This window comes from Bos taurus, chromosome 11, assembly GCF_002263795.3.
Source record: "Bos taurus isolate L1 Dominette 01449 registration number 42190680 breed Hereford chromosome 11, ARS-UCD2.0, whole genome shotgun sequence".
In the NCBI taxonomy this organism is placed as follows: Eukaryota; Metazoa; Chordata; class Mammalia; order Artiodactyla; family Bovidae; genus Bos; species Bos taurus.
The window spans coordinates 37,800,326-37,809,804 of record NC_037338.1 but is presented as its reverse complement, the minus strand read 5'-3'; positions in this window follow the sequence as shown (position 1 = coordinate 37,809,804).

The following is a 9,479-nucleotide window of genomic DNA, read 5'->3' as shown; positions in this document are numbered from 1 at the left end:
CTTAATATAATCCTTTTCAGTTTCCTCCATGCTGTTCCTATCAACAGTTTGTTCTTTTTTGATTGCTGAGTAGGATTCCAAAGCCACAATATGCTTGTCCACTCATTAGTTGATGGGTATGTGGATTGTTTCCAGTTTTCATTTCTTTTGGATAAATATCTAGGAGTAAAATTGCTGAGTCATATCCTTAGGTATGTTTAACCTTATAAGAAATTACCAAATCATTTTCCAAAATGGTGTTACCATTTTGTACTTCCAACAGCACTCTTTATGTAGTCTTGCCACATTTTAGTTTTGCTGTTCTATTAATGTCTAGGTTCATTTCAATTATTTATTTTTGGTATATGGATATCCAATTGTTCCAGCACAATTTGTTGAAAAAGATTCTGCTTTCCCCACTGAAATATTAATACTTTGGCACCTGTGTAAAAACCTGACTATGTGTATATGGGTCTATGAGTCTTTCTGGACTCAATTCTGTTCCATCAATCTACTTGTCCATTTTTGTGCCAGTTCTACATTGTCTTAATTATTGAGCTTTAAATCTTGAAACCAAGTTGAAGCCCTTCTAGTTTCTTTAATTTCTCTAGCAATGTTGGCAATGTTATAGTCTTGGGAACATTTTGTTAAATCCATCATTAAATAATTCATGTAAATTCATGTAAAATTATGAAATAACTAATAATTTTAAAAATTAACTTTATTATTTATTTATTTACTTATTTCTTCAGTTTTGGTTGCACCAGGTCTTTGTCGTTGCACATGGGCTTTCGTTCCCGCTGGGTGGGGGGTGCTCCTCTTGGCTGTGGTGTACCAACTTCTCATTGCAGTGGTTTCTCTTATTACAGAACACGGCTCTAGGCACATGGGCTTCACTGGTGGCAGCACATGGACTCTAGAGCACAGGCGCAGTAGATGTGGCGCACAGGCTTAGTTGCTTCAAGGCATGTGGAATCTTCCTGGACCGGGGATCTAACCCATGTCCCCTGCATGGCAGGGGAATTCTTATCCACTGTACCACCAGGGAATTGCAATTTATTTATTTTTTTAAATTTGAGGATAATTACTTTGCAATGTTTTTAAAAAATTTTTTAAAAAGTAATTCATGTTTTCTGAGGCTATTGTAAATGATGTTGCTTTACAAAAAAAGAAAAAGAAAAACCCACTTCAACTTCCGTTTGTTTGTTGCTAAAACATTTTTTTTTTTTTCATATTTCCCTGGGAGGTTTTACAGGGCTTCTCTGGTGGCTCAGATGGTAAAGAATCTGCCTGCAATGCCAGAGACCAGGGTTTGTTCCCTGGGTTGGGAGGATTCCCTGGAGAAGGGAATGGCTACCCACTCCAGTATTCTTGCCTGGAGAATTCAATGGACAGAGAAGGTTTTATAAATGTATCTTCCAACACTTCAATTTTTTAAAGTTGCAATTAAAATCATTTTAATGTAGTAAAATGAAATTTACCGTTATAACTATTTTTAAGTAAGCAGTTCGGTGGCATTAAATGCATTCACATTGTTGTGTGAGCATCACCACTACCCATCTCCAGAACTTACCATCCCATAATGAAACCCTGTATATACTAAATACTCTCTAAATAGGAACTCCCCATTTCCACCTTCCCACCACCACGGTACCTACTGTTTTACTTTCTGTCTCTATGTATTTGACTATTCTAGGTACCTCATATAGGTGGAATCATACATTACTTGTCCCTTTGTGTCTGGTTTATTTCACTTAGCATAACGTCTTCAAGGTTCAGCCATGTTGTAGCATATATCAGAATTTCATTCGTTTTTAAGCCTGAATAGTATTCCATTCGGAGAAGGCAATGGCAACCCACTCTAGTACTCTTGTCTGGAAAATCCCGTGGATGGTGGAGCCTGGTAGGCTGCAGTCCATGGGGTCGCTAAGAGTCGGACAAGACAGAGCGACTTCACTTTCACTTTTCACTTTCACCCATTGGAGAAGGAAATGGCAACTCACTCCAGTGTTCTTGCCGAGAGAATCCCAGGGACCTCGGAGCCTGGTGGGCTGCAGTCTATGGGGTCACACAGAGTCGGACACAACTGAAGCGACTTGGCAGCAGCAGCAGCGGCAGTATTCCATTTTATGTACATACCAGATTTTATTTTTCCATTCATTCATTAATAGATTCTGAAGGGAGGTGGGAGGGGGGTTCAGGATGGGGAACACAGGTACACCCATGGCTGATTCATGTCAATGTATGGCAAAAACCACCACAATATTGTAATTAGCCTCAAAAAAAAAAAAAAGATTCTGGGTTGTTTCTATCTTTTGGCCATTGTAAATAATGCTGCTATGAACATGAAATTGGTTTTACTTTGTGAACTCTTTCATGTTCTTTAATTTTTTCACTTATTATTTCTGTCTTTGTTTTATGGAGTGATATCTGTTATCTCCCTATAAATATTATAGTTTCTATGATATTTTCTTCTCTCTTCTGTATGCCTGTTCCCTCCTCAAGTTTCTTTAGTTTATTTTCATTTTTAGCTTCCATTCAAGACTTTCGTTAAATATCTGGTGTTTCATATGTTTTAATAGTAGAGAATTTTTTTTTTTAAAGTAGAAGTTTTGTGGGGAGAAAGGGGCAGGTGGGGCTCATCAGGTCTTTTTACTGGGGTACTTCAAATACTTGGATATGCCAATATAGTGGGGTATGTCAATACTTTGAGAAATTTTCCCTGGAACTGTTTTGTTTCTCCACAAATGAATTCTCCAACTTCCTGTCTGGAGGAGAACGAGGTATAAGGGACAGCAGGGATCGTGGGAGCAGTGACCGTGGGGCAGTGGTGACATGCTTACGCTTTGCTGCAGGCTTTCTGAGTATAGAAAGGGGACATGGGGCTTAGGATTTCTCTTTTACTTAGTCCACTTGTTTTCAGTTCTAGCACCTCTAAGGGCTGAGTGCCTCAAGGATTCTATTGCACAAAACAACGAACTTCTAGTTGGTAATGCCCCTTGAGAGGTGTTTAGGTTGTAACCTCACAGTCTGCTAAATCAGTAATTGTTCCTCTGTCTGCTTTGTCTTCCAAAAAGATGTTGATATGTTTTATCCACTGTTGTCTCCGCTCTTATTCTCTTTGTCCTTACTGCTTAATACCATTTTTATTGCTTTACTGACATTTTAATGGGGTTTTAGAAGGGAGAGGAAATGAACACATGATGAACTATATTTAACTCATTAAATAGTATTTATCATTCATAAATGATTTACATTTCTTTTACCACCTGATAGGAAAAACTTCCACTCAGGACAATAAATAAAACTCAGATAAAATGGAAATACTGGATCACAGTAAGTTTGTAGTAGTGAAAGGAAAAAGAATTTCAAAAATAAACATATGTAAGGCAATATACTTCCAGAGATAAATGTGTTTCTCAGTTTTCAGGAAAGTAGGGAAAAAGTTGAATATGAGCAATATAAGTCTGTTGATTTAAAAGGAAATCATATACCTCATAAATACAAGTAGTATGTAAAAGAATCATTTATTGTAATTTATAGCATTTGCTTAATTTCTTATTGCTTTTCTTTCAGCCATTTCTTTCTCTTTAGCATTTTTATTAGTGGCTGGTTAGTTACATAAAAAGGCAAAAGTCCACCAGGCAATTCTTCAAATTATTGGCTAAGAGGCTGATATTACTAGTTTTTTAAAAAGTTATATTTATTTTTAATCGATTGCGTTACAGTGTTAATTTGGTTTTTGCCATACATCAACATACATTAGCCATAGGTGTACACATGTCCCATCCCTCTTGAACCTCTCTCCCACCTCCTACCCTTTCCCACCCTTCTAGGTTGTTACAGAGCCCCAGTGTGAGCTCCTTTAGTCATACAGCAAATTTCCATTGGCTGTCTATTTTACATATGTATATACTTCTGTGCTACTCTCTCCAATCATTTCATTCTCTCCTTCCTTTCCACTGCCCTTGTCCATAAGTCTGTTCTCTATGTCTCTGTAGGAGTCATTAGTTTAATGAGGGTTTGGGAAGACTCTGTGGCTTAAATTATTGGCACTATCCCTATTACTATAGGTTGTGTGTATGTTAGTTGCTTAGTCATGTCTGACTCTTTGCAACCCCAAGAACTGTAACCTGTCAGGCTCCTCTGTCCATGGGGATTCTCCAGGCAAGAATTACTTGGTATTAAATACAAGTGATTGAGTGCTTATTGGAATATTATTTTGAGTTCTGAGTTTAAGGTAGATGGAGAAAATAAAATGAGCACCTGTTTAAAAACCAGACCTGTGAAGAAAGGTCTTCCCTGGTGGCTCAGAGGGTAAAGAATCTGCCTGCAATGCAGGAGACCTGGGTTCAATCCCTGGGTTGGGAAGCTCCCCTGGAGAAGGGAATGACAACCCACTCCAGTATTTCTGCCTAGAGAATTCCACAGACAGAGGAGCCTGGCAGGCTATAGTCCATGGAGTCACAAAGAGTTGGACATGATATAGCAACTAACATGAAGAAAAGCTAAAAGAAGCTCCTTTGTTTTGATTTGTATTTTCTAGGAAAAGAAAAGGATCAGTGGAAATAACACTCTTCAAATACGTCGAGATGCTTCACCTAATGTTTCCCAGGGCTCTATTCTAGGCTTTTTGCTCCCATGGGCATTAGATGGTATCCATCAACCTGCTTGGCCATCCCCTCCCATACCCATCACTTTCCTCAAATATTTACCCATGAAACCTCACCAACAGATTTAGTTACCCGCTCTCCAGACTAGATCTAAGCTCCAGCCCTAGGTTTTCAGCTGCCTTCTAATTATTTCTAGTCCAATGTTCTGTAGGCAAATCAAGTTCAATGGATCTAAAAACTCAGGTCATTAAATTCTTCCCAGCATTACTCAGCCATCTGTGCTCCTCTCCTGACTTCTTTTCTTTAATAATGGTAACACCTATTTACCTTGTCAACTAGGCTTAAGTCTTAGAATCAGCTTTTCTTTCTTCAGCCCCTCCATTCAATTAGTCACCAAATTCAATGAATTCAATTTAAATCTTTTTGAAATTTATCTTCTGTTTACTATGCAATTAGTTTAGTCTCTTATCAACTTCTGCATGAACTATGAGAAGTGGTTATGTTTCACTTAAACCAGCCTGTCGGTCTCCTTCTATTTTTTTTTTTTTATCATATACATATGTTGTTGTTGTCCACTCACCAAGTTGTGTCTCTTTAGAAGCCCCATGGACTGTAGCCCACCAGTCTACAGGTGGGCTTTGTCTATGGGACTGTCCCAGGCAAGAATACTGGAGTGGGTTGCCATTTCCTTCTCCAGGGGGTCTTTCTGACTCAGGGATCAAACCCTCCCCTCCTGGCAGGCAGATTCTTTACCACTGTGTCACCTTTTGTCATTGTTCAGTCACTAAGTTATCTCTGACTCTTTGTGACCCCATGGACTGCAGCATGCCAGGTATCCCTTTTTCTTTCCTTCACTCTCTCCTGGAGTTTGCTTAAACACATGTCCATTGAGTTGATGATGCCATCCAACCATCTCATCCTCTGTTGACCCCTTCTCCTGCCCTCAATCTTTCCCAGCATCAGGGTTTTTCTAATGAGTCAGTTCTTCACATCAGGTGGCCAAAAGTATTAGAGTTTTAGCTTCAGCATCAGTCCTTCCAATGAATATTCAGGGTTGACTTCCCTTAGGACTGATTGGTTTGATCTCCTCTCTGTCCAAGGGACTCTCAAGAGTCTTCTCCAACACCACAGTTTGAAAGCATCAATTCTTCGGTACTCAGCCTTCTTTATGGTCCAACTCAGATACCCATATGTGACTACTGGAAAAACCATAGCATTGACTATATGAACCTTTGTCAGCAAAGTAATGTCTCTGTTTTTTGATATGCTGTCTAGGTTTTTCATAGATTTCCTTCCAAGGAGCAAGTGTCTTTTAATTTCATGGCTGCCATCACTATCCGCAGTGATTTTTGGAGCCCAAGAAAATAGTCTGTCACTGTTTCAGTTTTTTTCCCCATCTATTTGCCATGAAGTGATGGGACCAGATGCCATGACCTTAGTTTTTTGAATGTTGAGTTTTAAGCCAGCTTTTTCACTCTCCTCTTTCACTTTCATCAAGAGGCTCTTTAGGTTCTCTTCACTTTCTGCCATACTGGTGGTATTTGCATATCTGAGGTTATTGGTATTTCTCCCGGCAATCTTGATTCCAGCTTCTGATTCATCCAACCAGGCATTTTGTATGATGTACTCTGCACATAAGCTAAATAAGCAGGGAGATAATATACAGCCTAATATACAGATGTACTCCTTTCCCAATTTTGAACCAGTTCTTTGCTCCATGTATGTATGAAAGTCCCTCAGTCGTGTTCAACTCTTTGCAATCCCATGGACTATACAGTCCATGAAATTCTCCAGGCTAGAATACTGGAGTGGGTAGCCTTTCCCTTCTTCAGGGGATCTTCCCAACCGTGTATGTCTATATACACACATATGTATATACCCATATACACTTAAGTAAACTAGACTGTATGTTCCTTGATGTTAGGAATTGTGTTTTACTCTTTATCACCAAACCCCAAATGCTCAATAGATTTTAGTTGAAGAAATGAATGTTTATTTTAGAGATAGTAACCACCTGGTTTCTATTTCTACTTACAATAAAATGACATTTATATTTCAATGTTTAGGTATTAGGAAGAGTGGGATACATACTGGAATGAGTTTTTTATAAACCAGGTAATTTTGCAAATTCTTATTTGTAGCTCTTTTTTCTCATGAAGACAGATTTATGTGTCTAAGATGGTTTAGGAATTTCTTTGCTTGGATTTGTGGTGCTTAGACCAATTGATTTTCTGCTGGATCAAAAATAGTTTTTTTGCTAGATCAAAATACATTTTACCAGAGAAATGTTGCCTATTGAACTAGAGAGGAAATGCAGTACTAATGCAGAGGACCTTCTTGGACCTTGTGACTTTCACTTGCATGTTGTATCATTTCTCTTTGAAATTTTAATTTTAGGTCCAACACTAATTGACAGTGCATCACCAGCATTGATCTTATACTATTTATATATCTATTCTTATTACGATAAACTTAGATGTAAGGTGTTAACCAGAACCATAAGCTGCATTACATAAAATGGTACATTTCAGAAGATCTAAAATCCCAGCAAAATGGTAGGGACAATGACATAGCCAGTTGTTAATTTTTCCCCGAAGAGTGCCAAAATGATGTTTCAGTCCTTTTTTAATACAAAGGTTGAATGTAATTCATTGGTGCTTTTGAACACAAGCAAGGCATTCTCATAGGCAAAAAAGCTGTTATGCCCAACTTCTTGAAACAGATCTGTCAGGAACTACCTTTCATCTTTCTCCCATGGTTATTAACCTACTGTCTAGTTTACATCCTGTAGTAAGTAGATAAGAGTACACCAATCCCACACTTTTAACTCTCTCAGGGAGCATACATGATGCAGGGACAATTAACCTGTTCCATATATGTATACCAGATTGGGTGTCAATTCGACACTCTCCAATAAGGTGTAGGTAAAGTAAAGCGCTACTTGCTCAGTCATGTCCAACTCTTTGCGAGCTCATGGACTGTAGCCCGCCAGGCTCCTCTGTCTATGGGATTCTCCAGGCAAGAATACTGGAGTGGGTTGCCATTCCCTTCTGCAAGGAATCTTACTGACCCAGGGATCAAACCCAGGTCTCCTGCAATGCAGGCAGATTCTTTACCCTTTGAGCCACCAAGGAAGCCCCGATAAGGTATAATACTACAGAAATGGAATGGGCTATTTCCCTAAGTAGTAATTATCCCTGTACTGAAAATGATCATGCACATTTGTGTCTGATATGTTCCGTGCCATAGTTCAGTCTTGACCACTGCTTCAGTTCAGTTCAGTCGCTCAGTCGTGTCCGACTCTTTGCGACCCCATGAATCGCAGCACGCCAGGCCTCCCTGTCCATCACCAACTCCCAGAGTTCACTCAGACTCAAGTCCACCGAGTCAGTGATGCTGTCCAGCCATCTCATCCTCTGTCATCCCCTTCTCCTCCTGCCTCCAATCCCTCCCAGCATCAGAGTCTTTTCCAATGAGTCAACTCTTAGCATGAGGTGGCCAAAGTACTGGAGTTTCAGCTTTAGCATCATTCCTTCCAAAGAACACCCAGGGCTGATCTTCTTCAGAATGGACTGGTTGGATCTCCTTGCAGTCCAAGGGACTCTCAAGAGTCTTCTCCAACACCACAGTTCAAAAGCATCAATTCTTTGGCCTTCTTCACAGTCCAACTCTCACATCCATACGTGACCACAGGAAAAACCATAGCCTTGACTAGATGAACCTTTGTTGGCAAAGTTCTCTGCTTTTGAATATGCTATCTAGGTTGGTCATAACTTTCCTTCCAAGGAGTAAGCATCTTTGAATTTCATGGCTGCAGTCACCATCTGCAGTGATTTTGGAGCCCCCCAAAATAAAGTCAGACACTGTTTCCACTGTTTCCCCATGTATTTGCCATGAAGTGATGGGACCGGATGCCATGATCTTCATTTTCTGAATGTTGAGCTTTAAGCCAACTTTTTCACTCTCTTCTTTCACTTTCATCAAGAGGCTTTTTAGTTCCTCTTCACTTTCCGCCATAAGATGGTGTCATCTGCATATCTGAGGTGATTGGTATTTCTCCCGGCAATCTTGATTCCAGCTTGTGTTTCTTCCAGTCTAGCATTTCTCATGATATACTCTGCATAGAAGTTAAATAAGCAGGGTGACAATATACAGCCTTGACGTACTCCTTTTCCTATTTGGAACCAGTCTGTTGTTCCATGTCCAGTTCTAACTGTTGCTTCCTGACCTGCATACAGATTTCTCAAGAGGCAGGTCAGGTGGTCTGGTATTCCCATCTCTTTCAGAATTTTCCACAGTTTATTGTGATCCACACAGTCAAAGGCTTTGGCATAGTCAATAAAGCAGAAATAGATGTTTTTCTGGAACTCTTGCTTTTTTCCATGATCCAGAGGATGTTGGCAATTTGATCTCTGGTTCCTCTGCCTTTTCTAAAACCAGCTTGAACATCAGGAAGTTCACGGTTCACGTATTGCTGAAGCCTGGCTTGGAGAATTTTGAGCATTCCTTTACTAGTGTGTGAGATGAGTGCAATTGTGCGGTAGTTTGAGCATTCTTTGGCATTGCCTTTCTTTGGTGCACAGTAAATACTATATATGTATATATAGTATGTGTCTGTATATGCATATATGTGTGTGTGTGTGAATGAATGAATGAAGCACATAATGGAGGCACAAAATGGCTGATGTTTAAGTTAGCTTTTGCTGTGTAATGAACCATGCCAAAAGGTGGCAGTTTAAAACACTGATTCATTATTTTTCATGATTCTGTGGGTTGGCTGAACAGTCTGAGATGGTCTCATATTTCTGGGACATGAGCTCTTTGACTGGGAGAACTAAGTCTTTCTCTCCAGGTCTCTCAGCATTTCGAGAGAGTGAGAGTGGGAGC